The sequence below is a fragment of the Falco punctatus genome (genome assembly GCF_963210335.1).
Source record: "Falco punctatus genome assembly, chromosome: 6".
NCBI lineage: Eukaryota > Metazoa > Chordata > Aves > Falconiformes > Falconidae > Falco > Falco punctatus.
Genome location: NC_137585.1, coordinates 28,656,933 through 28,676,278, shown reverse-complemented (window position 1 = coordinate 28,676,278; position 19,346 = coordinate 28,656,933). Strand labels below are relative to the sequence as shown.

The 19,346-nt window shown below is 46.7% G+C and overlaps 1 protein-coding gene across 3 annotated transcripts in view; it reads right to left on the bottom strand.

Annotated features, from left to right (window-relative positions):
* Positions 1–18,892, bottom strand: part of DENND2A (DENN domain containing 2A) — a 60,207-nt gene extending 41,315 nt beyond the window's left edge. For 2 of the 3 annotated variants that reach the window (XM_080391249.1, XM_080391252.1), the window contains exon 1: positions 18,755–18,892. The gene's annotated coding sequence lies outside the window, so the exon portion shown is untranslated. Of the gene's footprint in view, positions 1–13,667; positions 18,534–18,754 lie in introns of those variants that run through there. The other variant, XM_080391250.1, reaches the window with a different exon arrangement.
* Positions 18,893–19,346: the final 454 nt, after the last annotated feature.

Genomic DNA, 19,346 nt, shown 5'->3' with positions numbered 1-19,346 from the left:
ACAAGCCTCCTGTGGGTCAGAGATTAAAGACACTCACAGCAGGATCATTCAGTTCATCACACTCATAATGGGGTCCTAATCGTAGATAGTCAGGCCCAAGTCACTTATTAAATAAAGAAAAGCAGAATAAACTTATGCAAACATATTCATGGAGGACCAGTGACTGGGAAGCTGTATGCTCCTACAGTATCTTTTAGAGTTAGATCCCACACAGCCTCCTACACCCCTGCCCTGCTCTGTCCTAACTTGTCCCTTTGATCTATCATATCTTACACCACAGGGCTTACAATGAGGTCAGGAGAATCCCATGTGTCAAAACAAACTGTATTTTCAAAAAACCCAAGTGGAATCAACGTACTGCAACCTCTCTCTTTGTGCATGCACCCCATGTCAGAGGAACAACGCTGCAATGCAAGGAATGCAGAAATTTGCAGTGTCGGCATTCAGCCTGTGTGCAGAAAAGCTGTGTTGTGTGTTATGTTTTTAATTTTATTATATAATTCATTCTACTGACCTTCTCCCTCGCTAAGCCCACAGAACAAACACTGCCCACTTATAAGTCACTAACCTGATTTAAAGGATTACTACGGTTAAAGGGACTGCCCTGTTTCTCCCTCTCCCTGGGCCCCTGCTCCTCCCTTGGCTGCCACAACGTGGTCTCATCCCTGTCCTTGGTAAGGGACATGCCTGATCAGATCTAAGTTGCCATTGACTAAGGGTGTGCCTACGTTTTCCTCCCTTCTTGCTCCTGCTTCCTTTATCAGCTCCAATGCTTTTAAAGCCCTTTCTGAGCTAACATGGGCTAGCAAGCTGGCTAGTTCAACTTACTAAACCAGCAAAGAAATAAAAGCAGGGAAAAGCAAAATGTTTCCTGCTCAGATAGCGATGTCAAGTCACCTGTCATGGAAAACCTGATGAGCGCTGAAGCACATGGAAGGGAGGGGATGAAATCATATTGCTGGGTCAGATACACTCGGTATTTTGCCCTTCAAGGACATTTGTTGCTTACCATATAACCATATAACTAGCAAACTGGGCTGCACAGGCTACAGGCAAAACTACAATTTGTTCTTAGTACAGGGACAAGCAAGATTTCATTTTTCAGGCTTCACAAGCAGCTGTGGGGCCAGCCCCATGGTCCCATGTCTGGCACCCAGGCCAGGGAACACAGAGCTGGCAGCAGCTCTGCTTTCAGGGTTTGTCCGACACACGGCAGTGAGCTGGGAAGGGCAGGTGAGTAGGTTCCCAGCCATTTCTCCTTCATTACCTGCCAAATTAAGGAAGAACCCCCTGCAGACATTCATTTCACTTGCTACATTACCCAGATCCACCTGTAGAGCTGCTCCCCTCTGTTGCACTGAAGCAGATCACAGATGCACAGATGACTGTAAGTGCCCAGGCAAGCCTGCCAATTATTTTCAAGTTTGACCCCATCTTCCAAAAAAACTTCACTGTTCTACCCCCACCTCTGTCCTCTCACCTCTTCACACTAGATCCTTGTTACATACCATCTTCCTCACCTACTCATGCTTGCCCAGACAGCCTGGGTTTAACTGTCTGAGGTCACGATTCGAGTCCCAGTTCCCTCACTCACTGCTAATGTCATGCCCACTACCAGCTGTCCCAGCCAGGCCCTCTCTGCCCCTCCCCATCACCACTTTCTTTGTATCCCTCTCTTTCCAGACTTGTCCCCTCAAATCATTGCTTAGCCAGTCCTTCTCTACCCCCAGCTCCTCCAAATACCTTCCTGCCATCTTAAGGACTTTCTGTGATGGGTTCTAGGTGTAGACTCTTCTTCCAGGTGTAGACTCTTCTTCCCCTCACTTCCCGCTCCCTGACCAGACTAAGGGCTTTCCCAGACCTACCCAGCCCTCAGCCTTGCCTCAGTTTTCCTTGTCCACCCCTGTCCTACCTCCGTGTCCTACCTTCTGCTCCAGCAGAAACAGCCTCCCCTCCACACTGCAGACTCAGGAAGCCTCCACCATTCAACCTACTACCTTAAAAGCTGCTTCCCTACAGCATCCAGTGTGTGTTTGGTTGTTAGGTTGTTTGTTTTACTTGCCCTCAGGCCTAGTATCACCAAGAGAAAGCCACCTGACACCAGACTGGCTTAAGCACCTTTTTTCTGCCTGCCCTTATGGGGCAGAACTTGAGCAGCTTGCACAATTCCCCAGGTTTTAGATCCACTACTGCTCTCTCCTGGCTACCAAACACCCTAAACTCCTGGATACAGCTTCTGCATGTCCATAGTGCTTATCTAGAAGATGCTTCTCCACACGGATGGTCTGCACCTACATGCTGAAGACACTGGACTCCAAACATGCATTTCCATTGTCAATATCCTGAGTGGATCCCACACTTCTCCCTCACTGCATACCCACGCATGCACAGTGCAGCAATGATTTCTTCAGAAGCAGAACAACTGCATCTTTATGTCCAAATCATTGATCTTGACCAGGACTGAGGATCTTTCCCTTTCTCCCTAGTCCGGGCTTTGCCTCTACTGGATGCTAGTAAATAAAGCAATTTCTGCCTCTATTCTGCTATGGTGCCAGCGGGATAACTGACGGCATGGGAAAAATAAAGTCCTGGCAGTCTGGTCCCCTGTTTCTGGGCAGATTTTTAAGGTCTTGCTAAACCCCAGAAACGTATTCTGTACTGCTGGTCAGGTGGCCAGCCTTTGGCTCTGAACTGCAGGTGGCATGTACCCATCCACATATGACTCCCAGGCTGGGGCTTTATCATAGGCCCAGTGTTAGGATTGCACCGGCAACAAGACTCCGCTTGGAAAGAAACGAACCCTGGCGGGTCACCCTGGGTCTCAATTGCATCCTTAGGCCATCCCTGCTCTGTTGTAAAGCCGCTGGACCTTTGAGAAACTACTCTCACCTCCTGTCTATTACTGCCTTCCACCACCCATTTGCTGCAGGTTGCAGGCCAAGCTCCACAGGGATAGCACCAGCATCAGCTGCCTGGCACAGGGAGTTGGAAGGACAGGACATTTGGGAACAAGGTAACTACTGAAGAAGGTAGCTGCTAAAAACAAAAACCTCTGCTGACAATGTGCCAGACGACATTTTCTTCTCACAGAGCCTTGGAAAAGTTAAGGTAGAGATGACACAGGAGTGGCCAAGGACAATTCCTGATCAAAATAGCATGTAACACTTCTGTTTCAAAGCGCAGGATTAGGCCTTCATAAAAGACAAGCCTGATGTACTTTCTAACATAGGGGAAACGGCACATTTTTCTCACCTAGCTTCACTCTTTGAAACAGCTGAAACATTTTGGCTGAAGGCTTTCAGAAGTAATTCAGCCAGAGGCAATGCTCAGCATGAAAAACTGCAGACTGAAACAAAAAAAAAATGACCTGAGGACAGAAATAAAAATCAGGGTCTCACAATGTGAATTGTCTTCTGTTAAAGGTGGGGCACGTTGCACCCACTATTATTAAACTCGTCCCACATTTCCTATTGTCTTATTTTCCCTTTGTTCCTCCCTCTAAACACATAATAAACAAAAAAAGCTCAACAACTCAAAGGGTATTCAACATCCCTCCAGTTTCCTTCAGGCAACCACACCCTCAGCTGGAAAACACAGCATTTCCAGGGTTAGCAGCGAGATGTTACATGACCATGTCAAACAAAACAGCAAGCTTTTTCCAATTCACTGCTTACAAGCACAGATTAAGTCCTGCACGTTTAGAAGGTAAATACTGTTATTCTTTGTGTGGCAAGTATGGTTTGTGTTACTGCTTAGAGACACAATGAGTCTTCACTCCGGCAGGTAAGTTAACAAATACTGTGAAAATATTAACATGGGAAGGAAAAGAAAGACTCAGTTACTACCCAACTGGGCTGCTAAAACGACGTCTAATGACAACGTTTAGTGGAATGACATGTTTCAGGCTAAGTTTTCTACAAGGAAGTAATGAACAAAAAATTTTTTTTTAAAAATACAATTCCAGATGGAGAAACCAAGACCCTGGGAAGTGAAGGCAGGAATAGAGGACAGCTCTTCGGTGATGGTTCTTGGCAATACTAGACCATCTCCTTGTGTTTTAGATCTTGCATTAGTGCAAGTCCACACAGTGGGGTTGCTCAGCCACTTTCAAACTGGGATACTATTTACTTATGCTTTGCAGCCTAATAAATGAAAATTCAGTTAGTTTAAGTCAAGGCTGAAGAAGACATTAGTGGTGAATCCCACATTACTGAAGCGAACATGAGCTTGCTGATGACATCAGTGGAGCCAGTGTTTCATATACCTGTTTTCTTTGGCTTTGAAACTACTCACATACAAGATGACTGTAGTCAATATGGACTAAAACAAAAGAAATATGGACCAGATTTACACAAGCACACGTTTGCCAGCAGTACTATCAGCCACATGGAGAGGCAGGATTCCTAGCAGATGCAGTGGCTTCAGTCCCCGACAAAGACAAAACTACATTGGCAAATGCACGTTTCTACCAGTGTAGCCAACTGGTGTAGATACTTTCTCTCCTTTAAGAGGAATGCTGTGTTACAGATACACCAATCCTACTACAACAGTAAATCACTTCTAGTGTAAAAAGAATTGGAAAGAATTCAGGGTTATTTTTACGCTTATAAGAAACCCAAACATTTGACAGTATAGGAAACAACCTGCCACTAAAACACAGTGTTCAGCTCATGAACCACACTGGAATTAATTTTCGATGTGGTGAGATAACCTCTGCTATTCTAGCATAAACAGGACCCAAAGAGGTCCCTTCGAGGAGCAACTCTGCAAAAAGTTTCCTGGCAGGAAGACAAATTGTCTCACATTCAGAAAGGAAATGAGAGCATTAAAACGAAGAACCTCAACTTCTTCCAAAATAAGTTATCATCAGGGAAGACAAACAGAGCCTCAGCAAATCTCTCCTTCGGTGGCCTTCACCCTGCAGGATGCTGGCTCTTGCCCCTCCTGGTGAGGATTTAGCACACAGCTTCCAGAATCGCCCATTGCTACAACCTTGGGGCACCATCTGCAGAGCCCTGGTAGCTGCGTGCTCCAGCAGACCTTCCTGTACTAGTTCCGAGTCCATGACCTGCCACTACAGTCTGTCTCTATTAAGCATCATCTTTTGAACGCAAGCAAAAAGTCACCTGTGGATTCCTTTCTGGTTCCAGAGACCCTGCCTTGCACAACGTCCTCTTTCCTCCCACCCTTGCTTTCCCACATATCTTAGCCACCACAAATGCAGGACCTGCTTATTGCAGATCTTATTCCTTATTGAAATCTTTCAACCACAGCACAGCACACCATCCCCTCATTCAGCTTTCCTCAGCAAAAAGCAGGGCCCAGGCAGCACGTGAGCCGCCAAAGATTTACCCATCACAGGGAGGAAACCTGCACAGCTCCAAAGAAGAAAAACCTCTGCAAAAAGGGCTTGCATTTATTTATTTTTCCAGGAGGAAAGCTGCTCTCTGTGGGTGTGTGCGTGCATGTGTGCGTGTGCTTGTCAGGACAATAGGAAAAAGGACATTGGAGCAGAGCTGCCAGGAAACAGTCGGCCATCTGCCCGTGTGGAGAGCAGTTTTTCCTTTTCTTTTGTACTAAGAGGAATGTAGCTGAGAGCCGCCATCCGCCCGCGCTGGGAGGAAATCTGAGAGCCTGTGCTCTGCCAGGGAGAGGAAGGTGGGGGAGGGCGCACGCCCGGGCCGTGTGGTTAAGCGGTCATTGCGCTCACGGCCAATAAAAGTGGGGAAAAACACCCTAACCAAAACCCCCAAATCGTAGGGAAAAATCGCTCTTCCACCGCCACCCTTTCACTCTCACATGCGGTTTGATACTCTCTCCCCGGGTGATCCCGAGCACAGGAACAGCTGACGGGGCTCGGCAGAGGAGGGTGTCAGAAGGGCAACGGCCTGGGGAAGAACAAGGGTTTCCCCCTGCGCTGACACCTGGCATCCCCGGAGGAGAAAGCAACACAAACAGAAAACCAGCCCACATCCCTTGTGGCTTGTCGGCCTGCGCCCTCTCTGTAACCGGGCACTTGGCAACCTGAGCACCAAAGAGCTTGAGGAAGGACCCTCTGCTCTTTTGGCTCCCCAAACCACCAGACAAGGGTAGAACACAAGAAGCAAACCCATTGCATATAACCATCCACACATTCTTCCCCAAGGGCTTTGGTACAGCTTCTGACTATAAAAGAAAACTATGTAACAGGAGGGGAAAGAGATCTGATCTCCTGGTACTGTCAGGCAAAAACGCTGGCTTGGTGGTACATTCTTCCACCACCTTTGTGGCAGAAGAGCCCTAGGGAAATAAATAAAGGTAAAATTTTCAGAAGTGACTACATGACTTTGAAGTTTAAGACCCATTTTCAAAGCCAACTGAGGATCAGATTTTTTTAAAACAAACACTGTAGAAGTGGCTAACATTTTCAAAGAACTGTAAGCACATGTTCCTTATTCACTGATTGCAACAGGGGAAGTTGTCTAGGTATTGCTAGGAAAATTGAGAGAACATCTATCTGCATCTGTGTGTGCCTGCATAACTTGCAAACTGGCACTTACCAGGTGCCACATCCAGTTCCCCATAGCCAGCAGAACTCGCTAACATGGGAGATGTCCAAGATTACAGGTCACAGGCCTGGAAGAGGGCACTTCCAGAACTGATTAACTGAGGCATGGTCTCAAGAGGTTCCACCTCCCAGCAGCTTGGAAGATGGACAGACTGACTCAGTGACACTCCGCACCTCTGCATGTCTAAGTCAGATTTGGACTACCACCCACACAACCCAGTCCCTTTTAGAAACGAGACTCAGGTTTCCAAACTCTGTTGTGACTTTTAAAACATTTTACTTCTCGTAAAAACAAAATCATTGGTGTAGCACACCTGTTTGACCTGAAGAAAATTCTTTGGCTGCTTCTCCCTTGGATGACAGACAATGGTAACAAGTATAAACAAAGCAGAGACTTGATACAAGGAAAAATCTTTTTCACCATGAGGATAACACAGCTCTGGAACAGCCCTGCTGTCCTCATCTCCGGAGGTTTGCAATACCCAACCAGACAAAGCCCTGAGCAAGCTGGTCTGAGCTCAGTCCTGAACTTCTTTGAGCAGGAGGCTGGAGCAGAAAGATACCTCCTGCAATCCCTTCTAACGTGGATTATCCCATGATGACCCGTCATTAATTACTGTAAGAGAACATTCACTCTCATTTCCTCTGTGGAAAACAAACAAACAAAATACAAAACCTGCAAAAAATACTCCCCTTCAAAACACTATTACTAGGTGCCCCACCCCCCAATATTTTTGCTTTTCTCCAAGTGACCATCAAGCAAGCAATAAAAAATGGCTGCTAAAACAAGATAAACAGTTACACTATCCCTAACACATTTCCATGGTCTTTTGTCCCTACTAATTCTGTAGTGCCTAACGAACTTCAACAGTTTGGTGGAAGCTATTAGGGAGGCCACAAATCCACCAGCAAGGCTGCCTTGGCAAATACTGACAAGTGCTGTAAATTCTTACTATTAGAAAAAGAACGTATTTTCTTCCCAAATTCATTCCACTTTCAGAGAGATCAGGATACAATTTTTTGAAAAGCTTAAAGTTATTTCATAACTAAATTAAAAAAAAACCAACAAAAAACAACAAAGAAAAAACTGAGAAATACTGAAAGCATTTATTTGGATGATGTGGGGTTTTTTTGCTGAAGCATTTCTTTGGGTTTCTCATAGCAGAAAACCTAGAAAATGGCGAGTATCAAACAAGCACATATTGTTCAATACTGTCTTCCAAGGGATGTGCTAAAGGCAGTACATACTCTAGAGGACTTTAATTTTCATTGTTTACTTTCTTTCATATATATCAGACTGTCTGATAACTGAGCAGAAGCATAGCACCCACGTACAATTCCTCCATCAAGCCCTTACTTCACAACTGAAGCGGAGTTTTTCTTACAGAAGCTTCCAACCCAGAGAACGTGCATCCAAGTTTTGTATTCCAGAATAACCACAAGGGTATACTCCACCCAAGATGCTTGAATGTTGTCCTGGACTGGGCCCCAATACTGTTTATTGTGCACAGGAAAAACTCATTACTACAAAGCAGCCAGCACTGAATGCATTTCACAAGGGCACATTTTACAGGACCCAGAACAAACTATCAAAGTAGGAGTCTCCTGGAGTCAAACCCTTTGCAGAAGCCCTTATCCCCTGAACTATTCAATAAACATCATCCCCTTTCATCTTAAATGCTCATAAACATCTCATTTCCAGTCCAATGCAAAGAGAAATTCTAGCTGTACTGAAGATAGCAATTTGACTCCAGTGATTATGGTGTGGCTTGCATTTCACCCACTAAACCCTCCACACTCATCTCATTTCTGCTCCTCACCAACACAGGTCTACCTACAGAACCTCAAGCACAGTCTCCTCAGCTCAAGTCCTATCATAAAACCTCTCCAGAGAGGACAAGTCTTACAGGTCCTCCTTAAAAAAATACAAGTGTTTCCCGCCAGGTGAGAGACAAGGTCTCTCACAGTAGATGACCAGCACTAGGAGAGAGGTGACCTACTAGGTACAACACCCTGGTGATACACAGGTTCCTCTGTGAAGTTCCTATCCCCACTGCCCCAAAAAATCACACTCAGCTCTAAAGGTCTGGCTCAGGAAAGAGGCTGTCCATAAATGCTTTTCTCCCTGCAGAAGATGGTGAATTCAACAAATGTACGTTCTCTAGCTTAGACACCCTATGAACAGGCCGGTCAGGTATTCCTCACCAGAACCACCTTCTTCATGCAAAGGTAGAAGCTGCACTACATTGCTTCAATTATCATGGCTGAACACAATGGATCTTTTGATAACTAGATTTTCTTTATTGAAAAGAATGCCTACAGACATTACTGGCAAACTAAACCTAAACTCGATCTTTTAGGGGAAATTCCCCAAATATTTTCTTCAATTAGAAGAAGTGCAAGAAGAGCTTATGTAATGCTATACTTGATTTACTTCTTGGCTGGTAAGAAAAATATTTGGCATTCAAGTAGGCGTTCTTCTTCCCATCTCTTCCACATGTAATAACTCAAACATTCAGATTTAGTTAATAAAAACTGTCATCCACTTCTCCAAGTGGGTTCACTGCATTCATATTAAAAAGAAAATAAGACAGAGGAGAAATTTTGGCACTAGAAATAGGTTAGCAAGAAGTTATCTTTGCTTATATGCCTTCCCAAGCAAAAAGAATATTAGAGATACATACTGTTTGTAAATACAGTTAGCATACAAAACTAAGAAATCACTTTTCTTTAGACCTTCTTCACACAAATCTGACTTTTTATGACAGGTAAAAATGATATGAGTAAGAAATCAGTCCTACAAGTCATATCTTTGGCAAGACTGACCTTTCAAAATATCGTACGCTGACATAAGAGTAAGCAGTTTATATGGCAAAAATACTCCCAGATACCTCAGATCAACACAATTTTCTACACAGGACCTAAACTGGAACAGTGGGCCAGTCCACCTCAGCTAAGTCTTGATGTCCACACATGAGCTACCGCTCTTTAATACTTGCAAGAGATAATCTGTGCTCTAGAAGTAAACTTTTCCTGGGACAGCCATCTCCCAAACTCCGAACTGTCCGGTAAAGGCATCTGTTTCTCTTACCTGATCAGAAAGGGTCCAAAACCTAACTTATTTGGGCAAGGTGCACTCACAAACCTGAAATACAGCTGTATAGTTTCAGCAACTCAATTTGCATAAAGCACAAACAGGTTTGAGTGTTGCTGGATGAGTAAATTACTTGTGGTTTCTGATCAACTGAAACAATTTTTGCCAAGTTCGATCTAAATTTGGTATGCCAAAAAAACCCCAAGCAAACCAACAACAGAGAGAGAAACTTCCAAGAAAATGTTTGATGTAATCTGAAGGAAGCTTACAAGAGTCAGGTTCTTTACTGTGAAATTATATGACCTACTTAAATTTAGCTAGATGGGGGGGTGTGGGGTTGGTGTCTTTATGCAAATTTGCTTTATTCTGCATTCAAGGATTTCATGGTAATTCCTACCAAAGTCTCCTCCACTGAGAAATATTGTTCATAAGTTTAAAAAGAAAAAAAGTTACAATTGCAACAGAAACAGTGAGGCAGCTGAACTTCTTAAGTTCTTCACAAAAAAAAAAAGGGGTTGTCGATTAAAAAACCCAACACCTGGAAGCAGGTAATTTTTTTTTTTACTTAAAAAGAGAAAGAAAAAATCAACATAATCCAAGGTCAGGCTTGATATTTCAAAAACCAATCTTTACCAGGAACCTGCAGTAAAAATAAAGTACTACTACTGAACGCATCCAGAGGAGGGGAAAAAGCTGGTGAAAGGGCTGGAAGCCATGACCTATGAGGAATGGCTAAGGACTTTGGGCTTGTCTAGTTGGGAGAAGAGGAGGCTGAGGGGCAACCTCACTGCTCTCTACAGCTTCCTGAGGAGGGGGAGTGGAGAGGGAGGTGCTGGTCTCTTCTCCCTGGTACCCAGTGACAGGGGGTGTGTGGATGGTTGAAAGCTGCCCCAGGGGAGGTTTGAACTGGACGTTAGGAAGCACTTCTTTACTGAGAGGGTGGTCAAACACAGGAACAGGCTTCCTAGAGAGGTGGTCAACGGCCCAAGCCTGTCAGTGTTTAAGAGGCATTTGGACAATAACTTTAACTTTTGGTCAACCTTGAATTGGTCAATCAGTTGGACTAGATGATCATTGTAGGTCCCTTCCAACTGCAACAGTCTAGTCTATTCTACTAACTATAATAATAAAAATCCAATGGAAGGCTGCCTTGAGCATGAATGAGCAGAGGGACTGGGATCAGCATATATGAATAGTTTGAAGAACAGAAAAGCTAGAATTTTTATTTCTACAGCGATTGCTGGTCAGAGCTGAAGTCCTTCACTGCTCTGACAATGCAAATGTCTGTTTCTGATAATACTTCCTCATTTCTTTGGATCAGGAAAATAATTTTACTCCATGCAAGCGAACATTAAGCAAGTGGGACATGAAGCAATATATTGCATGTCAGAACAAGTTAGTTTAAAAAAACCCAACCCCATCAAATTCTGACAACGTTTTATGAAATTTGTGCCTTTTAGAGGCAATCCTATTTTTCCTTGAAATACACCCAAATGTCTTTCTCTGACTAGTATTGGAATTCAGGAATTTAACAGGGGAAACCTTGGTTTCCTACTGAATTTGTGTACACTAAATCATCCTACAAGGAAAGTTTCTTACTTAGAGGATACCTAAGAGGCAAGCTTCAGGACAAAGTGGCAATAGCCATCAGTATCTTTCACCAACACAAGTACAGGACTGTTGTATGTGAGAGGTGACACTGTGGCAAAACTTCAACTTGGAGTCACTCATCGCAATCTCAGGGGACAGAGGCAGAAAACTAATGCAAAACACAGTTATCACATGTTGATTTCCCAGTAGGAAAACTCTCAGCCTCTCTCACAGTTTGACAAAGCTGAAAAATGGCAGCCAGCTAGATCAGGGCTTCCAACATCATCTGGAAAAAGCTCAATACCTTACTCATCTCTTTTCAGTAAGAAATTCTCTTGCAGAATCTGACTACAGATTGCCGCACACACAGCCTAGCATAGCAAGGCAGGGAAAAACAGATTCTCAATTAGAGCCTGATCCCAAGCTCCCTGAACTCACGGAAAAGCTCCCATGAACTTCAGTAGGCTGTAGAGGATGCTTCAGGGTCTGTTTTGGCCAGATGCTGATTTCTGAAGTGCTACATGTGCTGGAGAAGACACGCTTCTCAATTTTTCTAAGAGGCATTTATTTCCCTTTGCTACTATGCCACTCCAAGCTCTGGATAACCCAAGACTCCTCTTTTACCTAAAAGAAAACATGAAGCCTATATTCACCCCATGCTTTGCAGCTGAAATATATTGTATTTTTGTGTGTGGAAAATCTACACATCTTCAGGGGGGCTTAACATTTTTAAAGGAAAAGCTCCAACAGTCTGAAAAGTCTCTGGGAGCTCTTTCCTTTTTAATTTAGCAAGGTAGTGTTTGGCTGACACTAGCAAGTAAACTCATATTTTTAAAGTGCCCTCACAGCGCCCTGTGAAATTTGCCATTTCCCTCCATGACAGTCAGCACCATCTATCACGAGAACATAATCCCCTAGGAGACCCGAGCCCCTTCGTTGCTCTCCTCTGCAAACAGATGTGTGCACGTTCCCCAGCTCTGAAAGTCACGGCCAGCTTTTGGCAAAGAACTACAGCAGCTGCACATCTGCAGACGGGAAAAGCTTTCAGCAAAAAATACAGAGGGGGATCTCATCCTCCCCCCCGCCTGCAAAGCAAGCTCAGCATTTGTTCCTCTCCAGATGACACCCTGATGGGTTCATTTAATCATTCACATATGCATGCCTATTCACAATGCTAGCAAAATACCAGGGCTGTGACAGCATCTCACCTGAACTGCTCACAGTAACACGGCTTGTCAGCAAGCACTTGGCAAGAAGTCTCACAGGAAATTAAGAGGAAAGCAATGTTCAAGGACACTGCTAATATAAAATGATTCTGCAGAATACAGCTGAGTGTGAGAGACACCACTTGTGATGAGGAAGACACCTAAGCAGGTGTTTAATTTTAAGGTTATGCTCAAAGCCCACTATCTTCAATTAGATTGCATGAAGCCCAGCCTAACTTCCCTGAGCAGGAACGATGTACTGCACTGGCAGCCAAAGTGTTCTGCTGGGTGGATTTAAGCATGCGCTTAGACCTACACGTCTGCTTGAACAATTTGCCCAAGTGGGGGTACCGTACAGAATATTTAAGCATAGCAGGATCACAGAAACACTTCACCACTTTAATTCCCAAAGGGAAATTTAATTAAAACACAGAGCATCTAGCCATTTAAAATTATTGTGGTTACAAAGAGCAGTAAGTCCTTGCCCTCTGAAACAGTCTCTCTGGTGGATTGCCAGAGTCCCCAGTAAGTTTCTGGAAACACAGCTTACGTGCCTGAACTTGGTCAGGAGCCATCTGCTCTCAGGGATCTGCAGGATCAGGAGTCTCAGTGCCTGGCAAGGTCCCACCCAGAACTCTTTCGTCCACTTCCAAGTGAGGTGGCACCCTTCCCCACTCAAGCTGCCCCTAACTATCATCAGCTCTCAACTTCTGAAGTGTCTGGCCCAGATTTTCAAATGAGCTCACAGCCAAGCTTTTCCAACTGCTTCTTAGAGATCAGATTTGCTGCCAGGCACAGTCTCCTCCTGCACAGGTATCTAACCAAGGCAAGACCCTTCCAAGTAAGGCCAGAACCCCATATGCTGAACTGTTCGGCAAATCTGATAACTTACCATGACGCTTAATGAGGAACTGGGCACAGGAAAATACAGCTGCCAGCACCTACTTGCAGAACCTATCTGTACACTAGTCTCAATCCAGATTGATAGCTCTCTACTGTACATGTGCTAAAAGGAACAAGAGCAGTGAAACAAACCTCCATCAGCATTAGCAATACTATTTTACAGAGGAGACAAGGCAATGCTTGCTGCAGTAAAGGATGCCACACTTGAAAGCAAATGCCCCTCTAATGGCTCACACAGTGGCATCTGCCTTATTAGTGGCACAGCACCAGCAGCAACTCACAAACCTCACTTCAGGCATCAGAGAGCGCCAAATAACAACTAACTTACCCGTCTAGCTTCCTTCCTTTTGCCTTGTACTCTGACCTTCCATCATGCATCTCAAAATGATCCATGCCTCATACCCACACTTCTAGGTGAAGCCTTGTCAGTGATGCACGTGAAGCCAACTGCGTGAAGAACCCAGGGGATGGCTAGGCCCATCTGTTAGAGGCTTTTCTCTGCGTGGGTTGGTATTTTTATTTTAACTCCCTCTGCTTCTGGGCCCCCTCTCTGTCTCTTGCCCCTCCCATCTCCCTCTCTCTGCTCATGAGGACAGAGTTTCCATCCTGGCTCTGGGCCAGCACATGTACGGGCAAACGCAGCGCTCAGGAAAAGCCATCTTCTGCTCCCTTGCATCGCATAAACACTGCCAGTTCCCAGCCCAGGAGCACAGGGCTGAGCAAGAGCTTCGGCTGCAACGCAGAGGGGACTGAGGACCAGCAGCTCCTGCCCGGGCTGAACACAGTAGCCTAGCTGCAGGTCAACTGCCTCATCTCCTGTCCCCCTTGCTTCTGATGAGCAATCTGAGGCTTTACCCCAACTACCCATGAGTCGCTTGTCAGATGGCCGGCACAGATCCCTCGCATTCAGCGAAGGACACGTGTAACAGCACATAAACAGGAAACATTCAGCCAAACGTACAAGAAAGCCTCAGAGGCATACTAACTCAACTCCTACCAAGTTTAAGTGGTAAAAACTGACTTTTAATCACCACTGTAACTATTAAGTCTGCCCTGTTAAATCCCAGTATACCAGCTGCAGCTGGTTTCCCTAACCTGGAGAGGGGAAGAAGCACTGAAACAAAGGATGAAGATTATACCAGCACTCACAGCGTTCATTCCAGCAGGACAACTACACTTTCAAGCTTCTAACTTCTCAACTACAATTGACTTCCCCTCAGCTTTACCATGGGACAGCACTATTTGCAGAAAAGATGGAAAAAAGGTTCTTAATACATGTTATCTGCATTAAAGAAAGGAGTCCTAGGATTTCAAACCTCTTGATTTCTCATGAGCCCCCTTTTGAGGTCTTTGTTGCACACACATAGTGCCCCACATTTGACCAGCAAATATTTAGGCAACATTTACCTCAAAACAGTACAAACCCAGGGGGTTTCAGCATAGGATTACCCTGGCCATCACACCAGGATTATTCCAAGAGCACTACCTCTGTTGGCAACTGCAATGTTGACAGCCTGGAACCACATGATATGGTTCAGAGCTGCTCAGAGCCATCTCAGCACAGGAGGGACAGGACCATCATGATGGCAGAGCCCCAAAAGGTGTTTCACTGCAGGTTCTATGCCGTGAGCTCCTGGCTCAGTAAATAACATGAGCTGGTAAAGACTCACATAAGCAGCAAGCAAGTGTCCATTGCTTCGATCAGGAACCAGACTGGGGATTTACGACTCTCACCTCATCAGTCCCATGTCTACAGACAGAGTACCTTGTCCCAGTTGGGTGGTGAACCATGTAAAGGTTGGGACAGATCTTGAATAGGTCTGGCCTGTAAGACCTGAAGTATTTACTTATGTAAGGTAGCGATGATGCCTTTTCATGCTATATCGACCACAAGGACCTTGAACTTGTCCTCAGCCTGTTCTGTGCCAGGCTTCCACCCGAGGACATGGTCCTCGGTTGAAAATCCAGGTTGTAGAGGGTCAGCAGCTCCAGGGACTCTAGCTTCTTTCTCTTCGGCACCCAGGTTCAGGATCACCCAAGGTGCCTGCAGAAGCCTATATTTCAAATCCACAGCCTTCATGAAGTCAGGAGCCCGGAGTTCAGTCATATAGTGTACACAAGGCTAACCACAGACACAGAGAATGAAAAGTGGTCTTCACTAAAACCTGGGCTGAAGCCACCAGCAAATGGCATGCATATTCACGCATTTCAGCCTTTGCTTTCATTTCCAGTAGTTGGTAAAGCTGCTTAGAGGTGGAAAGGAGAGAAAAATCCCATAAGCAAGATGTGTGCTATTGTGCTTTCCACTGCACTTCAGAGATGCAATCAGGAAAACACTGTCTCTTCTCCAGCGCGGAGTAAAACAGTGCCTACAGATCAGCACCCCTCCGATGCAATGTACACGAGCTCTATCTAGGCAAAACTGGGCTCACTCATTGTCAGAACTCAAATGCAACAAGGAATTTCTTTCTAGCTATGTCCCACTCCCTTCCTCCCTGTGGAGAGCGTTCTCAGTCTTAAGGAACTGCGATGCAAGTTCATTAAAAGTCCTATTTCAGCATTTCCTTCATAGTAGAGGCCTCTTCCAGCCAGCTCTTGGGATCCTGCCAACAGACATATCAGCCACTAGTACTTAAATCCTTCCGCTAAAAAAATGCTTCCCCAAAGAGCTTATACCCCAGTTCTGGATGCCTACGAGAGCTGATCATCACAATTAACCAGCTTCAACAAGAGTTTAAGAGAGGTACTTCTCCTCTCTGATGGGCTTAATGATGCACTACAGAACCTTTTCTCCCCTTGGTCTAGCCTCCATTTAGGAAGAAGCAGCTTCAGCACAGTTCCAGTCAATAAATAAATGTCAGGTGCTACAAAAGGAAGACAGAACCAGCTGCCTTGGACAATGCATTCGGGGGGATTATCAGGCACTTGTGAAATGCCCAGCACCTCTCCATGTTTAAGAATCTGGCTCTTTCACGTCAAGGTCTCATCGGCAAATATCTTAAACTTGAGGCAAGGTTTGCATTTGCCTCTGTGCCCCCTGAGCACCCAGCAAAACAGATGTTTAATTGCTATCCATATGAATTAGCTATTACAGCTGATATTCAGAATAACGCAACGGAAAAGCTCCAACTTCCTACTGAATTAAGACCATCTCTATACCCACAGCCTTTCACTTAAGTGGTCTTTATTTATCATCTCCTTGTCAAAACAAACATTTCTAACACATAAATACACCAGGCATGGGAGACAGACAAGCATATTATAAGTGCTTGACAAAGGATCTAAATGCCCTTCTTGTTTTTGGAGAACAAAAAGCATCACATGGTTGTGTTTGCAGACAAAATGTCCTAAAAGATTTCCCAAGGCAACAAGCTGGGGACACTACTGAAAACAATTTGGGACACTCCATGCACACTTGTGGTCTACAAGGACTACTATACTTGGGGATCTGAGCTGATAAACACGGAACAACTTCTGTGTTGACTGTTGGGACAGGGACACCAAAGGCCAACCTGGGCTTCAGCATACAACCTTCTCATCCACAGGTAGAGAGAGGTCCCAGCTGAGCCATAAATCTTTAGCCTGCTTTTTACATCTCAGGTCACTCCAGCGCCTTGTTTTCAGTGTTTTCTCTTCTGTTTCTCAAAGAGGCACTGTATTACCCTGGGAAATCCTGTGGCTTTCCTCTCATTTCCATACTTAGCATTTTCAGTTGTTTCCAAGTCTGTCCCAACATGGTAGATATCCATTCTCATATGCTGAAATACTGTTTGGATTATTTTAAAACAACCAACCAAACAAAACAAGAAAACCCCAAAGCCAACCACCACCAAACCCCATAAACACTACCCTGATGACAATTCAGAATGTAACACAAGGGTCGAGGAAACACATTCCTTTCCTCTGGCAGGATGCAGTAACAACTCCCTTTCTGGTGATTCAGAAACAGAGCCTGTACACTTTATTGGCCTTTGCTACCACACACCAAGAATGAGTGGTCAGTAAGGTGGCAGCCAACACAGAAACCAACTTTTTAATCCATCAGCAACACCAGCAGCTCCCCTCCCAGAAGCAAATGAAAGCTTCATGGAAATCCCTCTGCCCCTCTATGCTCTCAGCTGAGCTCCAGGTCAGAGACACTCCTTTCCAAAAGGAACAACGCTGCCTAAATAGCAAGGGCAAAGGTGGTGGGGAACACCTCAAGGTCAGGAACAGCTCCCACACAACTTGTTGACCTGTCCAGGAAACAAACTGTGCTCTTGTAAAGAGCAGGGACAAAGCAACCCATGCTTAGCATTCACTACCTGCTCCTCTGAGGCTCCAGTGCAGCCCCAAGCAGTCAGAAAGCCATAATCCCCCCTACACCATCCCTCTTCCAGCACCGAGCATCAAGAGCAAGGCTTCTTGAAGACTCATAAAATCAAAACCTCTGAAAGAATCCCAAAACCCTTGCACAGTTTACCTTTCCGTTTGCATTTGACACCCTGGGACCACAGACGCAGACAGCTCTAAGTTCTTTCCTGTTCCCTTCCCAGCCACTGTTCCCATCCATGCCTAACCCATTAGCATCCATCATCCCTGGGTACCACAGCAAGAAGGCAAGCTGGCGTTTCCCTCCCCAGGACAGATGAATATTCTCATGGATCCTAAGCAGGAGTCAGAAATGCCACCCTTGGTCAATGCATTTAAGGTACAGGCTGCACCGCCGGGCAAACGTTTTCTCCTGCCGGAGGCAAAGTAAGAGAAAAGCAGGCTATGCAGAGCAGAAAGAAATGCAGAGCTATGATCACGGAGAGATTCAGGGCTTTGCTGCAGCTGAGGACTCTGCTGCTTGCTCCAGGAGGGCCCGGGTTTCCCCCAAGGAATTTGCTCAAAGTTTCGCCTTTTTTGTTGCCGGAGACCGAGGCAGGGCTGAGTTGACCCAGGGGCCCCGTGCCGGCTGGCTGGGCTGCCGCTGCTCCTCTACGCCATCGCTGCCGAACCACTCGGGTCGGCTTTTCAGCAGCTCCCCACGTCCCCGCGGCCCTTCTCCCACCCGCCCTCGGCCGAGAGCCGCCCCGGCAGCCCACCCGCACCCGGCGGGGGACGGAAGGGAGCAGCAGCCTTCCCCGTCCCGGCGGGAAAGCGGCGGGGACGAACGGCGGTACCCTCAGCGGCTGGGAGGATGGGGGGGGACTCGGCTCACGGCCCCCAGTTTCCGTCTCTGCAGCCGAATACAGTACCGGGGGGAAGAAAAACCGATCGGGGGGGGGCGCGAAGGGAAAAAGCGATAAGAGATTTTTTGGAGCGGCACCGATCCCCCGCGCCCCGAGAGACGAGCGGTCTGCAGGCGGCAGCAAGCTGCCTCCCGTCACCCCTGCCCGCTCTCCCCCGCTAACGCCCGCCGCTGCCCCGGCCCCCTCCGCGCCCCCCTACCTTCCTCGGCAGCGGCAGGGGTGGGGGCCCGTGTCCCGGCATGGCGGCGGCGCCCAGCGCCGGGCTGGCGGCGTGCGGACGCGCGGCTGGGGGCTTCCCCGCCCGCCGCGCCATGCAGCGCCGCGCCGCTGCCACCGCCCCCCGCCGCCCCGGCCCCGGCCGCCCTCCGGCGGGAGCGCCGCCCCGCCCCGCCGCCATGGCAACCGCGCCCGCCCCCCGGGAATACCGCGTCCTGCGCCGCCGGCCCCTGCCCGGGGCGGCGGGGGGCTGGGGCTGCGCGGAGGTGAGGGGGCAGCTGCTGGCAAGGCCAGAAATAAAAATAATTAAAAAAAAAAAGGGGGCGCAAAGGCGCCTTTCTGGTTGCAAACAGAAACACCCGAGGGGAAGCAGAAAGTCCTGACTTGCCACCAAAACAGCACCAGGTACACCAACAGCTTCCCGCTGCTGCGGCGACCCTGTCACGGCATCCGATCAGCTCACAGACGCTTCACGGGAGAGCGGCTGGCCAGGGAAACCTCAAGTCTGCAAAACAATTTCCATCAGCTGGTCTGTTCACCTGTGTGGGGCCATAATCCAGCTCCCTGTTAGCACA